General features: G+C 43.8%; 1 protein-coding gene across 1 annotated transcript in view; it reads right to left on the bottom strand.

Annotated features, from left to right (window-relative positions):
* Positions 1-18,694, bottom strand: part of LOC119653550 (homeobox protein 5) — a 1,045,448-nt gene that overhangs the window by 921,020 nt on the left and 105,734 nt on the right. Inside the window, exon 2 of the mRNA XM_038058245.1 lies at positions 4,177-4,218. The gene's annotated coding sequence lies outside the window, so the exon portion shown is untranslated. The remainder of the gene's footprint in view (positions 1-4,176; positions 4,219-18,694) is intronic.

Below are 18,694 nucleotides of genomic sequence, written 5' to 3'. Positions count from 1 at the left end.
CCATCAGTTGATCCTTAACGCCTTCTTATCTGGACCTAAAATCAAAAACCCCCTTCTGATTGTAAGATTCCTAGAGACTGTTCTGGCAACAGCTGATGGGTACTACACTTCTGGCATTTCTCCAGCAAGATGTGTGCAAAGCCGTATTCGTCGATGTCTCAGACATTGCCGTTGATGCTGCCCTTAACCAAAAAGTGAACTAAATCGGGCAGCCTTTGAGCTTTTCCTCCAAATAGCTCAATTCAACGGAACTGCAGCACTTATGATCTTGAGCTTTAGCCGCGTACCTCGCAATTAAGTACTTCTGATATTCCCTTGAAGACAGACACAATGTTTAGGGACCATAAGGCACTCACTTTTGCTTCAAAACAAAAGCTTGACAAAGCATCCCCCAACCAACTTCTGCACTTGAACTTAATCCGCCAGTATTCTTCCAAAATTCAACACGTGTCTGTAAAAGATAACATTGTTACTGACGATTTATCACGTGTTGCAGAGGTTAAAATCCCCGCAAACGTTGATTTTACGGCAATCGCCGAGGGATAATGACGCCGCAGTTCTTAGAACTTGGTCAACGTCCAATGTATACCAGCCGGTTTTCGAATAGGGGTGCTCGACGCCATTCACGATCACACGCAGGCATTCGGGCAACGAATCGGTTAGTTGCCGCAAAGTATTTCTGGCCATTAATTCTTGGGCCAGACAGTGCTTCCTCGGTCCAAGAAGCATTTCCACAAAATTCATCTCGACATCTTTGGCTCATTACGAAACTCGCACGGTTTCAGCTATTGCCTCACAATCATCGATAGGTTCACGCGGTGGCCTGAGGTAATATCTCTGACAGAAATTACCGCACAATCTTGTGCTGAGGCCCTCTGTCAAGAATGGATTCCACGCTTTGTTGAGCCGGCAATTATAATCACCGACCAGGAAATGCAGTTTTAGTTCTCTTTTTTCTCAGAATTTGTCAAACTCCTCGGCTTCAAACGCTACCGGACAATCGTGTGCCACCTGTGTCCAATGGGTTGCTCGAAAGGTGGTACAGGATGCTAAAGGCCGCTATATTGGGCCAAGACGACCCTTCTTGGCAACAGGTCCTGCCACTCGTTTTACTTCGCCTCCGGACAGCCCATCGAGAAGAATTTGCTGCAAGTTCTGTGGAGCTGGTATACGGGGAGAACATAAGACTCCCCATCGATCCTGTTCTCAATATCAGGTCGGGACACAACATTACCGGTTTGTTGCGTGTGTTTAAGGGCGCAACACCGAAGCTGAAGCCGCCGCCACCCGCCAACCGGGCGAAAACGGTGCCTGACGTGCCCGCAGATCTCGAATCACATGCGCTAATTAGGACGAGTGCATCCCGGAAGCCGAAATTCGCGAGCGAGGCCCACACCATTGTAGCCTCAACGTCGGAGCATCGTCAAGAGGATCTCCTTGGCTTGACCAAAGCTCTTCTTCCAGGAAGGAAACGCAACCAGGAGGAGAGGGGCTCGACGCCTCCAGTTTGACTTGCGGGAGCCGTGCGTCTGGTTCACCACTAAAACCTCCTTTTGGTTTCAGTTAGGGGTGCAGTGTTGTGGTGGAGCGAGCAACTTGCGTGTCAAGCGTGGATGACATCGAAAAACAATTTTTGAAAACGGAAATAGTTTTTCGGTGTGGAGTGGAATGGACTGGACATCTGGTTTCTCCCCTGATATTATTGCGAAAAAAACCCTAGGAAAACCGTCTCTCAGACGATTGCCGGAACGGAATACAATCGGGGTGCCATATGAGTTTCAAGTTCTTCTTGGCTGACATTGGAATATGTTGTGCAGATGCCGATAAAGCCGGATAATGCCGATTGAACTTCCCGCTGCGGCGATGAAATGGAATATCGCTTATTAGGCGTTCCGCTACCTTGGCTATCTAGCAAAAAAATAGTATGCTTCAGAGAAAAAAAGATAGATACATCGGCTGATCCCAAAGATCGAGCCCTGTTGTTTCATTAACCAAGATTTATGTGAAAGATGGACGAGCTGTGTTCGACTTTGAGCGCCGCGTCCTGGAAGAGTTTGTACCTCCTCGCACTGATAGGGGTAGATGTGGAAGAGGATAATCTTACAAGCCGATTGGAGTTTACGGAACTTTCATCCCCCGCGATATCCATTGACAAGGTTATCAGTGAAGGGGAGATGAACTTTTTACTCTGACCTTGTCAAGGGGGGTTAACGAGTCTGGGAAGTCGTTTTAGTATGTTAAAGCTAAAAACGATAGACAGGCGGAACTAACTATAATTATAATGGTAACATACATAGAATGGAGACGCAATTCCATCATTGATTTGATGCAAAATTTTTATGTATGTCATATAATTCACTCAGCGACAACTTTTGTTTGAAGTTGACAAGCACTCATCTTATTCGAGCTTTCTTTATTGAAGTTTCCAATCGTGCTATTGTTGTTGATATGGCGAAAATAGGTTGGAAATCGCACGCCTATTTAAGGAAACCTTTAACTAATCTTTAAGAGAAGAAGAAGGGGTTATACGATGTTCTCTCTTCATCTTTCGTTGAAATTTCAAAGTAGGAACCGTTGATAAGCTGACTCGCTTCCTCTATTCATCTTATTCCTTCCGAAAATCTGATGGTTATCGTGGGGAACCTGATTTTGTACCAATTTCTTTGGGTGGTGATAACTTTTTCACTGATTAAGCTGGAGTAATACAAAGCGTATGGGTACAACCATTCATTTCTTCTTTCATAATCCGCCTTGGGACCGGCTCTCATATTATTGTTATTGAGCCATCAATAGTAACATACCATCCCTGTACAATCAACACGATATAATTTCATCCATGGAGGTCCTTTTCAAGCCAGTGATTTGGAACCTGGAGCTAATCTGAATGAATATCTGGAGTTGCTTTTCTTTCCTTTCCTTGGCCTATATCCTTCTGATTGTAGCCTAGCTTCTGTCAGAACTTCAGAAAAAGCTTGGACCATCAGCAGGAAGAGATAATTCTTTCACTGCGGAATTACAACCAGATGGCTACAATACATGATGCTTGGAAGCCAACGATAAATTTTGCTACCCCTAAACCCAATACACTCCTTAGGCTTTTGTGATATCCTATCCATATTTAAATAAACCACCTGCGGCCTTTTCCTGGATTAGAAATTAATAGTCCTATTCAATCTAAAAATCACAAAATCGCTGACACCTGAAGGATGTACTTTAATTGAAAAACTTTCCAACAGGACCTCCATCCATACTTGACACTTCAAAATTCAGTCACGACGCCAGCCACCCATCAAATTTTCGATTTTTATGATGCCAAAGAAAATATTGGAACATTTTGATGAAAGATACCATTCACTGTGCGGGAGTCCATCCTTGCTCCAAGTGGTACTTTCTCTCAGGTGATTATCATTTCTCCTTCCTAAAAAATTAGTTTCCGCTGGGAAGCCTAAACAGCGTCGCGTAGAGTACATAAATGACTTGGAGTGATAAACAAACCACAAGGTCTGGAAGCGAATCAGGACATTCCTTACTGAGTCCTGAAGCAGTCATCACATTGACTTTGTCGCCGCTGTCGCTCCTGCCAACAAGGACTCGGGGATAAGGCTATTTGGAACCGAAAAAAGTAATGGAATGAATTTTATGAGCCACGAAACTCAACAGATTTATGGACTGCGGCCCCTGAGGTTATGGTAAGTAACCGGAACGGAATTTAATGAGAGGCAAAGATATACAGTTTGTGATCAAGCCAAGTCATTACAGTGTTTGGCTTAAAGGAACTTTTAACCACCACCCTGGAATTCAATGCGGAAACCGTTTCAACGGACAGATATTTTCCATTGTGAAAATGCGTTTTTCTTACGGAAATTTATTGCAAATTAATAGCGGTGGAATGGTGGAATTTCGGTGTAATAATTTAGATTTTTTTTACTTGGTTGGGAGTCGTAATATATTGGGTAATATAAAATTTTGAATTGAAGAAGGTTTTGGCTTTGCTGGAATTTAGAGAGGAGAAACGCTTGGGATTCTTTTGCATATTTTAGGACTATTGGAAGGAAAATTATTTTAATTCCGGAAAAATGTGTTTTCCAGAAAGGAAGTAAATTTTCTTCAAGGGAGATAACAAGTTATGAAATGAATTGAGAAATTGGTTTTAAGTGGAAAGTAAAGGTGACATACCTGATAACTGTTAGAAGTGAGGGTATGCTTCAATCCGTTTACCTGCAAAATTAAAAAAACGTTTGTTAGTTTTAGTTTTTTTTGTTCATTTTTCCTTCGTTTGGGAAATTTAAGCAGGACTAACTTCCTTACACAGTTACACAATTTGTTAACCATTTATCTTATGATAAGCGGATCCTACATGGGCGTGTCAAAATCTTTAAAAGATAAATCCGCTCAGCTCGCGCCCTAAGGGACTACATTGCTACATTCTGCATGGTAATGCGCACACATTCCTCTTGCGGACATTCTTCCACTAGGACAACTATCGAGAGAACCACTAGCACTGCCTTATCTGATGCGGTTCTGAACCTTTTTCCAGAAGCTCAGAGCAATCAGACTTCCATATCTACGAGTAAGCGCCCTGTTGCGCCCACTAAATCTTCCGCGATGGTGCCGGTTGCTTAGGCATATTCTATAATAATAATTGCTGGTACGACGGCCTATTTGGATGTGGTTCTTGAAGCATGTTAGAGCACTTTTTTCAAGACCGTAACGGTACAGAGCAAGATTACTATACCCTTTTGTAAGCAATCAGTGTCAGCCCGGATTTTTTCAGTCAGTACATCACCACTCTTACGTCATATCTGTCACGTAAATCTACATAAGTGCTTTCCTGTGTGCAAAGTATTCATCAGATTCTACAGCAGGAATACCAGTACCGATCCTTGCGGCACCTACGCTATGACAATATACTCTCTGGGGCTCTCACCTGTCTAGCACCACAAAAACACTCTCTGACATGTAACTCTTAACCAAACTTGGAAAGTTCCCAGGAATAGTTATTTTATGCAAAACACGGTTAATTAGACCTCAGTTGGAGGATATGAATAGGTTTTTGAAATGCAACGTAAGCACGGAACAGCACTCGCCAGATTCCACTGGTTTTCTTACCGGGAACGTCATCATGCTTTTCCCATCTAAAATCCCTTTAGGGCGCCAGAATCCGTATTGCCCCCCGGATAGCCCACCTTTGTTTTCAATGATGGGTCGTTTGTTGTAAATGGTACTACCCATCATCTTTCTCGTAATATCCAAAGGACACATTATTTGATTTCCAAGTGATTTCTTTGATTTGCGATGAGACCCTAAATTTTCCTTCCTCAACTAGAACGGGAATATTCCTTCTTTTCAGCACACCTGGAAGATGGTGTTGAATAAGAAGGACCTCCTCTTTTCGGCCTGGGAATGTCTATAAAATCCGGAAAGTTTTTTGGGTTGTGGTAATCGTATCCTCTTCAAAAATCTTCAACTTCCATCCAAGCAACCCGCTCGGCGGTATCCATTCCAAAACTGGGATTATTGTGGAGCTGGACCCTCTCTTCTCCATCAAGTTCAGCTATATGAAACTTTTGAGTGTAACATTTTCCCTTCCTCCCATTCTCCACCCCCCCCCCCTCATTTTCCCTCCCTCCAGGTTTGTTTAACGACCTGGTCTGATTATCTTTCAGGTTAAGGTTTCATAACTTGGTAATCCTCCCACGATTTCCCTGCTGGTCATATGTTTTAGGGTCAAATAGACCGGCCGACAGTAGCCGTGCAGAGACTATCTTTCCTGTATTGAAAAACTTGCTAATAGGGCGCGACAACAGAATGGTCAAGGAGAGCTTGGTTTTTAGTATGCGGACCTTCAGTTTCAAGTAAGCCTCTTACCCTGGTTGCCAAGCTTGCCGGATTGCTCGTGCAGTTAAGATTGTGACTATAGAAAAAGGAGGGGCATTGCTGTCAGGTGCATCATCGGAGAACAAGCTTCCAGCCAAAAACAGTATGATGGTACATTCGGTGCTGTCTATAGCAGAAATCTACTTCGCATTAATACTGGAGGCTAGGGTGGAGGAGGTCGAGCCGTCAAAGGACTCCAAAGTTGATATTACAATCTGTTTCACAACTCAAGGGGTACTGAACGGAGCACACTGCTTGGAATGAAAATCTGTACAATTTCAACTGGTTGTCCATGGGGGTCTTCAACATCTACGGTAAGGATAAATACCCGCAACTACATAAGGATTGTCTGAAGAGATACACGCTGGGAGCGGTCCTAGCTGAACAATTATCAGAACATTGAAAGCATCTGCCAGGGTGGGAGACTCAGTAAGGTTCTGGTCAAGGAACATAAGCTCTTGGGCGGAATTTTCTGCTGAGATCCTTGCGCTGGTTGTGCATACGCACTTCCGCGCCAGTAAGGAGAACAATAGTTGAGATGACGCTTTTCACTGAACTTAAGTACGCCTACTTCAAAGCCCAATCCACTGAAATTGGTCTCCGTGAGATAATTAGCACGACTGAGCGATCCTGAATATAGAAGGGGCATTAACGTTAGTACCAAGATAATCGAGGAGGCTTTAATCAGAATACAATTGGGTGGGGATCTTGCGCATTAGATAGTATCCTTGCTATGAGTCAAAATTTTCGAATCTGGTCTGTGTGGTAACATACAGAGGACAGAGGCGAGGTGAAATTGGTAGCGTATGCAAATGACTTGATGATATTGGTGTTCGGGATGCTTCTATCCGTTAAAAGTTAAATCATGGTGGACCTGTAGGATGGAAGATGCTGACTTGGTATAAATCCAATCAAATGGAGCTAATAATATTTACCACCAAGGTAAAACAATTTCACCTTGAGATTGGTGCGTCAAGTTCTCAGTTTGTATATAGCCGAAAGCAAGACATTTAAAGAATCGCTTCGACTCCATTTGGTCAGTGATATATAACCCGCACACTTTTGATTCTCTGCTGGTAGGTTGATTGCCAGCTAACCCTTTGAGCACTCGATCCAACTGCGTTGCCTATCCATGGTATTTCACCCTCATTTCTCGAACGAGAATACCAATAGCATCAATAAAAATGCTGCGGGCCCTTAAAGCCATCGCTTGGAAAACCACACTCTCCTGCTTCCATCTCTTCGAGTTTTCAAACATTCCCGCCAGCATAGACAATGTCTACAGCAGAATACTTCAGCTGTAAGGAGTATTTCCTGCAAGTGCTGCGGTGCTGTTCTAGGTATACCTTAAAGTTTGTTATGACGTTAATTATTTGATGACCAGTTTAGGGAGATCCGTGTTTCCAACGATTACCTCTTTGGCTGTGTTTTTATATCTGCGGTTTGTTATCATTACTGCGTCTACTTCTCCATCAGCCAAGGTCTGCCTAGCTCTTTTCAGTTAAAACTTCACGCAGTCTTTGACCTCCCCTCATATTTTGTTCCAATAATCACGGGCAAGTAATACTCAAAACGGTAATCGTAACCTTTTTTTGCAAGAAAACACTTCATTTTACGAGTACACCACACTCCACAGCAGAGGACCCAGTACAGAGCCTGGTTGTACACCCAAGTCCCATTGTCAACTTCAAATCTTTGTTAAGAATGCCATTCACATTTGGAGTATTTTTGTCGCTGATCTTACCACACATTTCTTAACGTTCCAATTCAGTAATTGAGGGCATTGAAAGCCCTTCGGGTTTAACGTGTGGTGTAGATATAATCCCACTGTCCTCTTCGGACGCGAAATGACTTGACCACAACAATCAGAGCCCTTTTGTACTAGAACCGCGTGACTGGTTCATACTGAGTGCAGATTCAGCTTCATACCAGTGGATTCGAGCTCACTTAACATCTCTATCGTAACTGATGGGGAAACTCCAAATAATGGGGTCGAGAGAGCATTCTCCAAGAAATCCCCTAGAATATATGCTATCTTGGTCCACATGGTACCAGATAACTTCTGGTTAGGCTTCGTGCAAGAGTAACTTCAGATGACTTACTTGCAGACTAGGGTCTAATAGAACTCCTCGATTAATTGGGGGATGACACTGCGTCTAGTAATTGAAAGCATTGAGCACTTGTTGATTTGGTCCATTGGTTACTTTCCGCTGTTGCGGTGGTGAGGGAAGAAACTATTTATTAAAGAAGATGCAGACAGCGCATATTCTGTGACTTTTGGGTTCATAGCCTTTTCAATAGCACATGGTCACGTTCTTGAACTGTAGTTGAAACAGGTTTTTTCCTCTTCAAATGGCTCTTTTAAGCCGCTTCACAATTGCCTGTATATCTCCTTTCCTTTTGTATTGTCGCTTTTGGGTTTCACGCTGAGTTTAGTAGTCATGGACTTCCTTTGTCTGAAAAGATGTACCTCATGGCGTTGCGAGTTCATTATTTCACCAGTAGTATGTAGCCTAGTGGAGATAGGTTGTATCATTCAGGGATTTATCGGTCTCGAATGCCTTCGCCATCCATCCGACACAAGGATTCCAGCTGTTTATATGGATTTCTTTCACTTTTGCTCTGATAAACCCAATTTACAGAGATTCCATTACTTTTTGAGAGCCCTAATTTCGGTAAGCCTACAGACTTCTGCTTAGACAGTTTGGTCTTCCACTCTAAAACCGTCATCGCGATTTATTTAATTATGGCCACAAAATTGAAGCCTTGATAAATATGAATTCATTGTGAAAGGCTTCGCAACTATCCTCCTTGATAATGACATCATCTACGTCCTTGCACTCTATTTGTCTCTTGTCTGCCAACCCTTAGGTTTCTTTCCTGCTTTAAGATTTTCCCGTTTGTTTTAAGAAGGGACACTTTTCGATCCCTACAGCGTATGCTTCTTTCCGGGGGTCTTCTTTTGTCGCCAAGATTTCTGCCCAAATTCGTGAGTTTTAGATCTCGTTTGTTCTGCAGAGAATACCGGGGTAGACCTCTCTTTCACTGTTCGAAATGATAATCGGCGCGGGACGTCATGTATGTTTTTGACATTGAATAGCGGCAGCAAGTAATATTCCAATTATTGAGGTGCCTCAGTAGTTGTGAGTTTCTTGGATATCGACGTCTGGAAGCTCATCTGGAGGGGTGGTTGGTCACCAATCAAATGGATCAAGTGATGTGTGCCTGACTTGACTCGTGAAAGGAATATCAGGAGATGCCAGATCGTGCCGAAATCTGCATAGCCTGCTGGCTCTATACATAGTTCGCCGGAGCCTGCTAGATGAGTATGTCCGCATCGACGAAGTCCGTATCATTATTTTTATAGAAATCGGTAATTGACGTCGATGATCCGTGCACCGAGTGAATCGCTCCAAGAGCGAAATGACCATTTTGTCGGAAACTCGGTGAGTAGAGAGGGTGGAGACAAGAATGACAACTGCCGATGCCACGATGACTGGAGTTCTTTCCTCAAGTTGATTCTTCTGGAGATCAGCTGAAGAAGGTGACGTCATAATTATGCCAGGAATTAGTGTGGTCGCGCTAAGCCGCATCGGGCGTTGCCACGGTTGAGAAGCTCCGCGGCTGAGAAGACCTGACTTACACAATCAACGGGATTCTCGGCTGATTTCATGTAACGCCAATCTTGTTTAGAATTGAGCGCCTGGAGGCCAGGTTGGGTGCTTTCAAAGCCTCCAAAGCACGAATTGAGAGTCCGTCCAATGGGTGCACTGGAAGCCTGCTAATGACAACGTTGATCACATGTCGTTTGCCATTGCTGCCAGAAGAAGCGCTGCCGTGAGCTCCAACCTGGAGATCGTAGCATCATCCTTGTGGTGAAATGATTCACTGCCTTACCTACTCTCTAATCCAGTTCCCTCGCTTCCTTCACTATCACTTGATCTCGATCTTTACTTTTCGGTGGAAGTAGGGTAATATGCGGCATGCCTTGGTGTATAAATATTATCCCCCGTTGCTGCCTAGGTGCAGGTCATACTGCAGAGCGACCAAATGGGATGAACGCAGGTTTTAATTCAAAGCGCTACTTCCAGAGGCCGTTACTACTTTTGTAGCACTAGAATACTTCAACCAACTCTTATTTTAGACCAGGCTCTGATCACCGTCCTTAACTGTTTAGGTTGGCATGTTTGCACTAGACATAGGGATCGAAGATTAATTCCTACTTTTCTATGGAAAAAAGAAGGATGCTCACTAAGGTTCTTAACGCATAGCTTCAAGTATATCGCGTTTTCTATGGATTCTAAATACGGTACCATTTTTGCGAAAATTCAATCAGGCTTTCTACAATATCCTATATCCCTTCGCGATATCAGCTCACGGAACCGAGAGAACTTTCTATTTCCAAATCCTTATTCAATTACTCCTTATTCTCCAGCTATGCGAAATTAGATTATAATCAACTGTTTAACGCTATTCAACAAGTTGACAATAACATCAAGCAATATCAAGGAGGGCTTGCATTAAGGGTTGCTAAGCGGTTCGGCATTCATTTCTCGACAAGACAAAAGCATACCGGCAGCCCTATAAAGCCGGGTAGGTGGTTTTAATTTTAGTTTAGTTCAAAATAATTCGAAATATGCCGCAACTCATTCCAGTCTTCCTGAAAGCTCCTGCCATTAACCCATAATGAACAAGTAGAATTTCATAAGAATCATGCATTCCTACTTTGGAAGGAGGATCTTTGGCTCGTTAAAATTTACTTAAAGCAAGTCATCCGCCAGCTACTATCAGTTACTTCCAGTCTAGCATCTTTCACTGGATTCTTACGGTCTATTAGCCAGTGTATTTGCATAGAGAGCATCTTGCACCTGAATAACAACAAAATTTGTAGGGTTAAAAATATTACTGAGGAGATGTCCTGAAAGTGAGTTTCCTGATGCTCTCTTCGACGTTCCGGTGACTGCGATGTCGACAAAGATGGGAACAATGACAAGGACTGGCGGTGATAATGAACGGTGTGGGGAATTCGAACTGTAAAGTGAACAACAATCCCAAGAATAAGGTGGCGCTATTGAACAAGGATCTGTTGAATATTTGGTATTTAATCCAATTTTAAAGCATTCCTCCAACAATACAAGGATAAGCAGGAAGGAATGTAGCACTGGATTGGATTACTGAAAGGAATAGTTGTTTGGGAACTTTAAATTCTTGATTAAATTGTTTTAATTGAGCTGTAAGGTAGGTAATTGCATTATTATGAAAAAATGTAGAAGATTAATAGCATATTATATTAACCTTTGTAGTAAAACGATACTGTATCTTAAAGCCTCTGAAATTTCAAGTCATTGATCAGTTAAGATATTTAGCTTTTCAACGTAGATGTTCTTTGGAATTGAAAAGACACCTACATGGTCGGCAGGACTTTAAGCTGAGTGGGACAGCAATGAACTACGACAGGAACTCACGGACGCCAAGATAGTGATGATTTCATCACAAGCAAACGACTCTCTTTCTCAATCTTTCGAGAAAGCGCACTACTTATGAAGGGTACCATCGAAAGAGACAACAAGGTATTGACTCGCTTATTTTTGACAAAACGAAATTTTTGTCGCAACCATTTCACAGTTAAAATCTTGAATGCAGGGCGCATTGTTCGAAATTTTAGGGTGGAGAAAAATCATTGCGCATCTTCGATCGGCGACGGTAAATACGCGAGAAAAATTTCGCGCATTAGGTCTGGTGTTAGTGCCGTGTGCGACCGGTCTATGCCACCGCGGACCTCCCAACTCCCCTACTCATGGAAATTATATGAGTACTAAAATAAAACGAAACAAAAATCAAACAACACAAAGCGGAACCCGATACCGCAAGCAAACTGCCTAATCAGACCGAGGCATATTTCCGTAACATTGAGCGACAGGGTACCACACCCAAGAAGAGAGAAGTTGGGAGGTCAAGTTGTGGAGCCAAGGCTAACATTGGCGCCAAGGTCAACATTGGCCTACTTTGAAGACGACAACCGTACGTTTGAGATCAGCATATCAGACGTTAGGAAGGAGACGGGTCTCAGTGGCACAGGTGGTAAATGGTATCTACGCTATATGAAGAACGGTCTGAAACCAGAGGAGGCCCTTAAGAAGATTCAGCGCAAACCTAAACCTTCAGTTTCCGGGCCTAGAAAGCGAGTAGAAACGGAAATCATTCCGCAAAAGGTAAATGTTCCCAAACCACTTAAACCCAAGGCCAAAAGAACGGAACTCTCGAGGCGGTAAGGAGTAGACGCAGGAGCCAGGTCAATGCGGTAAAGAGCATTTGGTTGGATATACTACCGAAAGTGTTTCCTGAGCAAATACTCACTCATGAGGAGCAGGAGGAAGGCAAAGGCAAATTCCTCATGATCGGAGTAGACGACCGATTGCTAGAGGTAATTGAACGTCGTAATTGCCTTATCAGTCACAGATTTGGTACCTATGCACGTGCTAAGGAAGAAACCAAGGAAGGATACTTCGGGATACACTTCGGAAATTCAGCTGATCAGGGTCCCGGAAGGAGTCGCGGAAGCTATAGAAGCTGAAAGCGCAGGACCGAACAGAGAAGTGGACCTGCTCTTCACAGAAGAGAAGAGGCTGGACGACCTTAATCTAGGCCTTCTATAGCTCAACTCGGACAGCGAAAAGAAAGGAGGTGCCATGTCGGAGGAAAAGAGATTCAAGCACAAACAAAGCCGATGGCCAGCCAGCCTGGTAAACCTCCACCATGCAAAAGCTGTATCTGCAGTAATTGTTAGGGCAAGTTCGAAGGATTACATTGGAATAGTACTGGCTGAAGAACCCTGGGTCTACCGGCGCAGATTAACACTCTACAAGGGGAAGTATGCAGGTAATTTGGGACTCCTTGGAGCTTGGATTATTTTCAAAAGAAACTTAAGATATAAATGCCTTTCAAAATTTCTAACTGGAAACCTCGTCACTGTCACTGTAATCCTAGTGAGGAACTCGAAGTGTAGTCGTGGCATTAGCATACTTTCCAGGATGCAATACCTGGATCCCACTGGAACCATTCGTCAGACGGATGGGTTTCTGCGAGAGAAAGGCACTACCACTTTTTATCAATTGCGATGGCATCGCCCACCCAAGAGATAAGTACCTTCTAGAATTCATTCTCAGTAATAAGTTATGTGACATCAGGAGCGAAATGGAGCTAGAAACAGTAGTGGATGTCCTCAACAGAGTCGTCATTGGCGCGCATGAACACAGTTGTCCGGCAAAGATAGTCAAGTTATGGTGGAATAAAAACCTAGCCAAAATGAGAAAGGAGGTGAGAAGGCTCTTCAACCGGGCGAAACAAATCGGGAACTGGTGAAGGTACAAAAAGGCATTGACGGTGTATAGCAATGCAACTAGTGAAGCGAAATGAAAAAGCTTTAGGGAATTTTGTGAAGGAAGGAAGTAAACCACAGAAACATCCAGGCTACGTAAAGCTATAGACAAAGACAAGGTGAAATCTTCTGTCTGTGTGAAGAAGGAAGATGGGCCATTTACTGAGAACGAGGAGGACAAGGTAAATCTGCCTCTCAGAACTCATTTCCTCGGGTACTACTCCAAGCTGGAAGGCAATGCTATTCTTCTTGGCACCCCAACAATGGACAGAAGAGGAAAGAGGTGAATTGGAAACTAACGAAACAGGTATGTTCTGAAGCTAGAGTAAGATGGGAACCTTTAAACCACTGAAATTACCCCGAGTAGATGTCATTTCTCCAGTACTACTCCAGAGAGGCCTAGAAACCATCCTATCATCTCTCGTAAGAGTGGTAAGGGGCAGCATAGCCTTGGAATATATACCAAGTGCATGGAGACGGGCAAGAGTGGCTTTATTACGAAAGCGGGCGAAAAAGATCCTTTTCAACTTAAATATTTCAGACCAATCTGCCTCACTTCGGTCGTACTTAAAACGGTGGGGAAGGTGATAGACTAAGTAACTAACTAACTAACTAACTAATATACAATTCCCTACATATCAGCACTCTTACTGGGACGGTCAACCGAAGCTGCCATGTATCAGCTGACGGATGTATTACGGGATGCCATAGAAACGAACGAAATTGCACTGTGTGCGTTTTTGGACGTAGCGTTCTATAACGCATTGCACCCATAAATGTGAGGTGCCCTGATCGCAAGGGAGTGGGAAACTCCCTGGCCTTTTGGATTCTATTGTCATAAACACTGCTCAAGGTGGTCCACAAGGCGGGGTATTATGACCATTAATGTGGAGCATGGCAGTTTATGGACTCCTAGGACACCTAACAAACACTGGAATTCAGGTCCAGGATTACGCTGATGATATGGTTTTAATCTATAATGGTAAATAGATCACATCATATGTGTTAGGGGCAAGCGGATCTGGCGGGGGATGAGTTGAAGCTACAGCCCGAGCGTTACCCTCCCGGCAATGTAGAAGGTGCTGACAGGATTTCAAGTCAAGTGTAATTTTTAGTGCGGGAACTCTGAATACTTTGGTCATCTTCAGTTTCAAGACCCTTACCCTGGTGGCCAGACAAGCCAGGGTTTCCTAACTACTCGTGGGACCAAGACATGGACTCAAATAAAAAAACAAAAAACCAAAGGTGATGCCGGGCGCATCATTGGAGGACGAGCTGCTGGCATGCAGCCAGGAGACAGTAGCCGTCGAGTAGTAGTGCAGCTGTGCTGAAAGCGGCTCTAGCCGGGTGACTTCCAGCTTGAAATCCATTGTCTAAGCCGAAACCGTCAACGTCAGGAGCGACTTCGAAAGTAGAGGCTGACAGGAATATCGGTCACCGGAAACCGGCTAAGAAGCAGACTTCGACCAGAGTCTTGGTCAAGAGTCATTGCTAGAATGCCATATTTATTCTGAACAAGATTGCGAAGAATAACGAGACCGGGACTGTCGACGAGCAGGAGGAAAAGGACCTCGCCAACTCCTCTCCTCCAACCGCTCGTTGGCAGTATCGACTGGATCCAGGTCCTTGTCAGGTTTCACAGAGCGGATCACTTTCACCTTGCATTCCTGACTCCCACCAGGATCGACTTGTGGAAGTTTGATGAAGTTGTCAAGACAAGATGAACTGGAGTCAAAGGTCGGGGGCCTGGAAAAGGCAGTCGAAACCGCCTTTAAAGTCTCGTACTTGTTGGAATGACGATCTGTTTAGCCGCAGAAAGCTAACCAAGGAGATTTTGAACATCTTCTAGATCCATAAATGTTGGCAGCTCTATAAGGACTGGCTGAAGAAATACAAGTCGGTCATCAAGACTGTCAAAAAGCGGTTCTGGTTGGACTATTGTCGGAATATTGAAAGCACCAGCGGATCTGCCAGACTCAGTAGGACTTTGTCCAAGGAACATAGGAGATCATTATTTTTGAAAAGTCGGAAGGGTCCTGAATGGAATCTTCTGATGAAACTCTGGAGTTGCTGGTGCGAGTCAGAGTCTTGTTTGGAGAGTATGCAGCCCCAATCGTGTGAGACTTCAAGTCGGCAATTGCGATGGATAAAATAAGCTGAGCTATGAACTGATTTTCCGCATATAAATCTTCATGTCTAGATGGCAAAATGCCGGTCAAGTTACAGAACTAGCAAAAACGGGTTGTGCCGTGGGTTGTCAAGATTTATCGGAGCTGCATCACTTTGGGATACGTACCAGAATCTAGGAGATGCGCACGAGTGATTTTCATGCCGAAAGTGGGTCATGAGTCTGCGAAGGATTTTCGACCAATCAGCCTCACCTCTTTCGTGGTGAAGATCCGAGAGCGCATCCTGGACATCCACTTATGGACGATTGTGGACAGAGTGTCTTTCTTTAAGTCCCAGCATTACTACCTCAAACGCAAATCCGGAGAAATCACTCGCCACGGGGTAGTTGGTGCGGTTGAACGGTCACAGCAGTACAAGCATTGTACTCTAGCTGCCTTCGAGGATATCGAGGGAGCATTCAACAATATTATTATCAATGCCCTCAGGACAGCCTACCTTACGGAAGCTTACGCATTGGGTAATATCCATGCTACGAATCAGGATAATCCAGTCATATCTGTGGGATAGTCACTTGTCCAGAGCTGTGAACAGATGCACGGTCTATGGTGGCGCATCATTCTGGCGTTCTGGTTGACGGACGAAATTTTACGGATGTTGGACAGGAGAGGGGTATGCCTGCGACTTGGTGATATTAACCATTGATCATAGAAGGTGCATTGGGAAAGGTGTGCCTATGGGGCGCAAGATGCGGACTCGGTATAAGTCCAAACAAAACAGATGTGATGTTATTCAACACCAAGGGGTACTCGAATTCCATGGACCGCGGTTGAATAAACAAAGCTAAATAGGAGGTTGAACATCGAACGAAGTCTAATAGTATTCAAAGAACTGCGTGTGCAGGTGCTACAAGGGTTCTGCTTTCTAGATGCTCTCGATGTACTCCTTCGTGCCCTCCTCCTCTGAAGATCCGTGGCGTGCGGTCGGACTACGTGAGTGTTGGAGAGGAAAGTTCTACGGGCTGTCGACTTTCCAACCAGGGTAGAGTGCAAGTCCAGCGTCGAGATGGAAGGCTATATTCTTCAACGGCGGATCAAAGATGGTCTGTGGAGTCGGTGTGACAGTTTTCTCCAAATTTATTCCAAGCCGAAGTAAAGACGATACAGGAAGCTTGTCGATGACTAGGGAATGGTCTGAACCCCAAACGAAACATAACCATTCTGACCGACTGCTAAGCGGCGATTAAAGTCTAGTACCGAGCGGTGATATCATCCAGGTTGGTGGCACAAAAATGCGCTGAACAGTCTGAAGGATGCTCAAAGGTCGCGCTCCTCTGGGTTTCTGGTTATAGGAGCACACGAGATTGGCCATGCGGTGTTCTGCTCTTGACAGTCCTTCGGTGGGAAGAGTGTGTGTCCGCTGGCGACTGTTAAGAGTGAAGTCTGTTTGTACTACTTAGCAGCCGCGGACCTCAGATATTGCTAATTTAAGGAGGATTTGGTCTACCTATAATAAAACCCAATCGCGCTCTTGTACCTGACGCTTGCAAATGCAAACAGGATCACGGCGGTTTGCACGAGGTATTAGCCCATAGGGGACAATGCGGCCATACTCGGTATACTTTATAATTCGCATTGGTAAAGCTGCAGAGAAGAGGGAGAAACCCTCAGGCATTTTTTTTTTTGCGATGGCTCAGCTTTAGTTAGAGTCAGGCTACGGACACTAGATAAAGCATTTTTTGAGGACCTTAAAGAGATGTCAATCTGCAGGGTGGGAGACCGTAAAAGTTACGCGCTGACTTTGAAGATCTAAGCCGGCAGGGCCTTGTCTTTTTGCTCCTAGTACAGCAGGCATGGATTTGAGAGTTTGTGGCATCAAAACGGCACTTCCTTGTTGACTTTCCATGGTTCGCCACTGATAGTTGGGATCGGAATACTCTCAATCTGAACCATTGTTGGGTTTTCAGACGGTTCCTATAATCTCATTGCATCAAATTCATTTGTACGGATACATACCCCGCCCCCCTTCTAGTGCATAGTGATTTTGTTCTTGTGGATTCAATGATTGCATCCTTGCACTCGTCCCTTGTTCAAAGGACTTGGTTGTCGTTGAACTTGTTGGTTTTTTACCCTTGAACTTTGTGCCTTCTAGCTCGAGATCTCCTTTGGAAATTTCCTGACACGAATGGCATATTCTATTGCCTTTCTAATATTGGGAAGTTATATTGGGGGCGTTTTTCAAGGTATTCAATTTTAGAATACTTCCAGATAATTTAGAGACCACCAGTAGGTGTTCGATGTCTTCCACCATAAAATGTTTGTTCTTGATTTAAATTTGTATGTGTATCCTGGAAAGATTCATGTTCCAGGAAGGCTTTGAATTCAGTAAGTATTTAACATATAAAAATTGGGAGTGATATACCCAGAGTTCAATGGAGTCCAGTATCCGCACGCGTGGTCTTTAACCTTGAACTATTCCTTTCGGATTTAGCAACAAAAGAGCAGATACAGGCTTCGCGTTTCCTTTTATTCGAAGGACATCACGGGAAAGTAAAGAATCGTTTCTGTGTTTCAATATTCCGTACAGGCATGCAAGGACCATAGAAAAGTAAACCTTGAAATTTAATGCCTTAGATGAGAAGGGACACCCCGATGTCGCTCCCCAACTTGCGAATAAGGACGTACAGCAGATGAGTTTCAAAGTGACGGAATTAGTTACGGAAAATTTTCTTAAGGAAATAAGGACTTTAAATTACTTGACTATCGAATTTGTTGCCCCTTTTACATTTTTACCGGTACCTTTTCCAAGTGGTGAAAATTGGTTCCATATCCGTTGGCCATTTGTCTACTTCACTAACCGGATCGTCATACCCATAAAGTTATTTTCAAAGAAACCGTAAAACTTTTCCTTATTGCTCGCTCAACAAAAAAGTCTAGACTATCCCGAAAAGGACGGGAAAAATCCAAGCCCAAACCCGAACTGAAATTCGAGAAAATTAGGAAAATTGTGAAGGAGTGCGGTGATACTTCCTCTTGTTACGTAAGAAATGACTTCTTCGACAGACCAACTGGTCCTTCTTCCTGAATTCATGTCTAGTATTTGTAGCTCGGTCGAAATTGAAAATAAGCAACGGATACCCTTCGTTCCTTCATTTGTTCGTGCATTTTTGTTCGCCGAACGTCTTGTAGTTAGCAGTAGTGGCGAACACAAGTACTTTAGACAAGAAATTGTTTTTAGGACTTATTAGTGGATAAGTTTTGCACTGGAACCGCTCGCTCAGTAATTTTACAACCGATGCAGTAACTTATTAAA

This window comes from Hermetia illucens, chromosome 4, assembly GCF_905115235.1.
Source record: "Hermetia illucens chromosome 4, iHerIll2.2.curated.20191125, whole genome shotgun sequence".
Classification (NCBI taxonomy): domain Eukaryota; kingdom Metazoa; phylum Arthropoda; class Insecta; order Diptera; family Stratiomyidae; genus Hermetia; species Hermetia illucens.
Note: the sequence above shows the minus strand (reverse complement) of the source record. Positions and strands in the feature narration are given on the sequence as shown.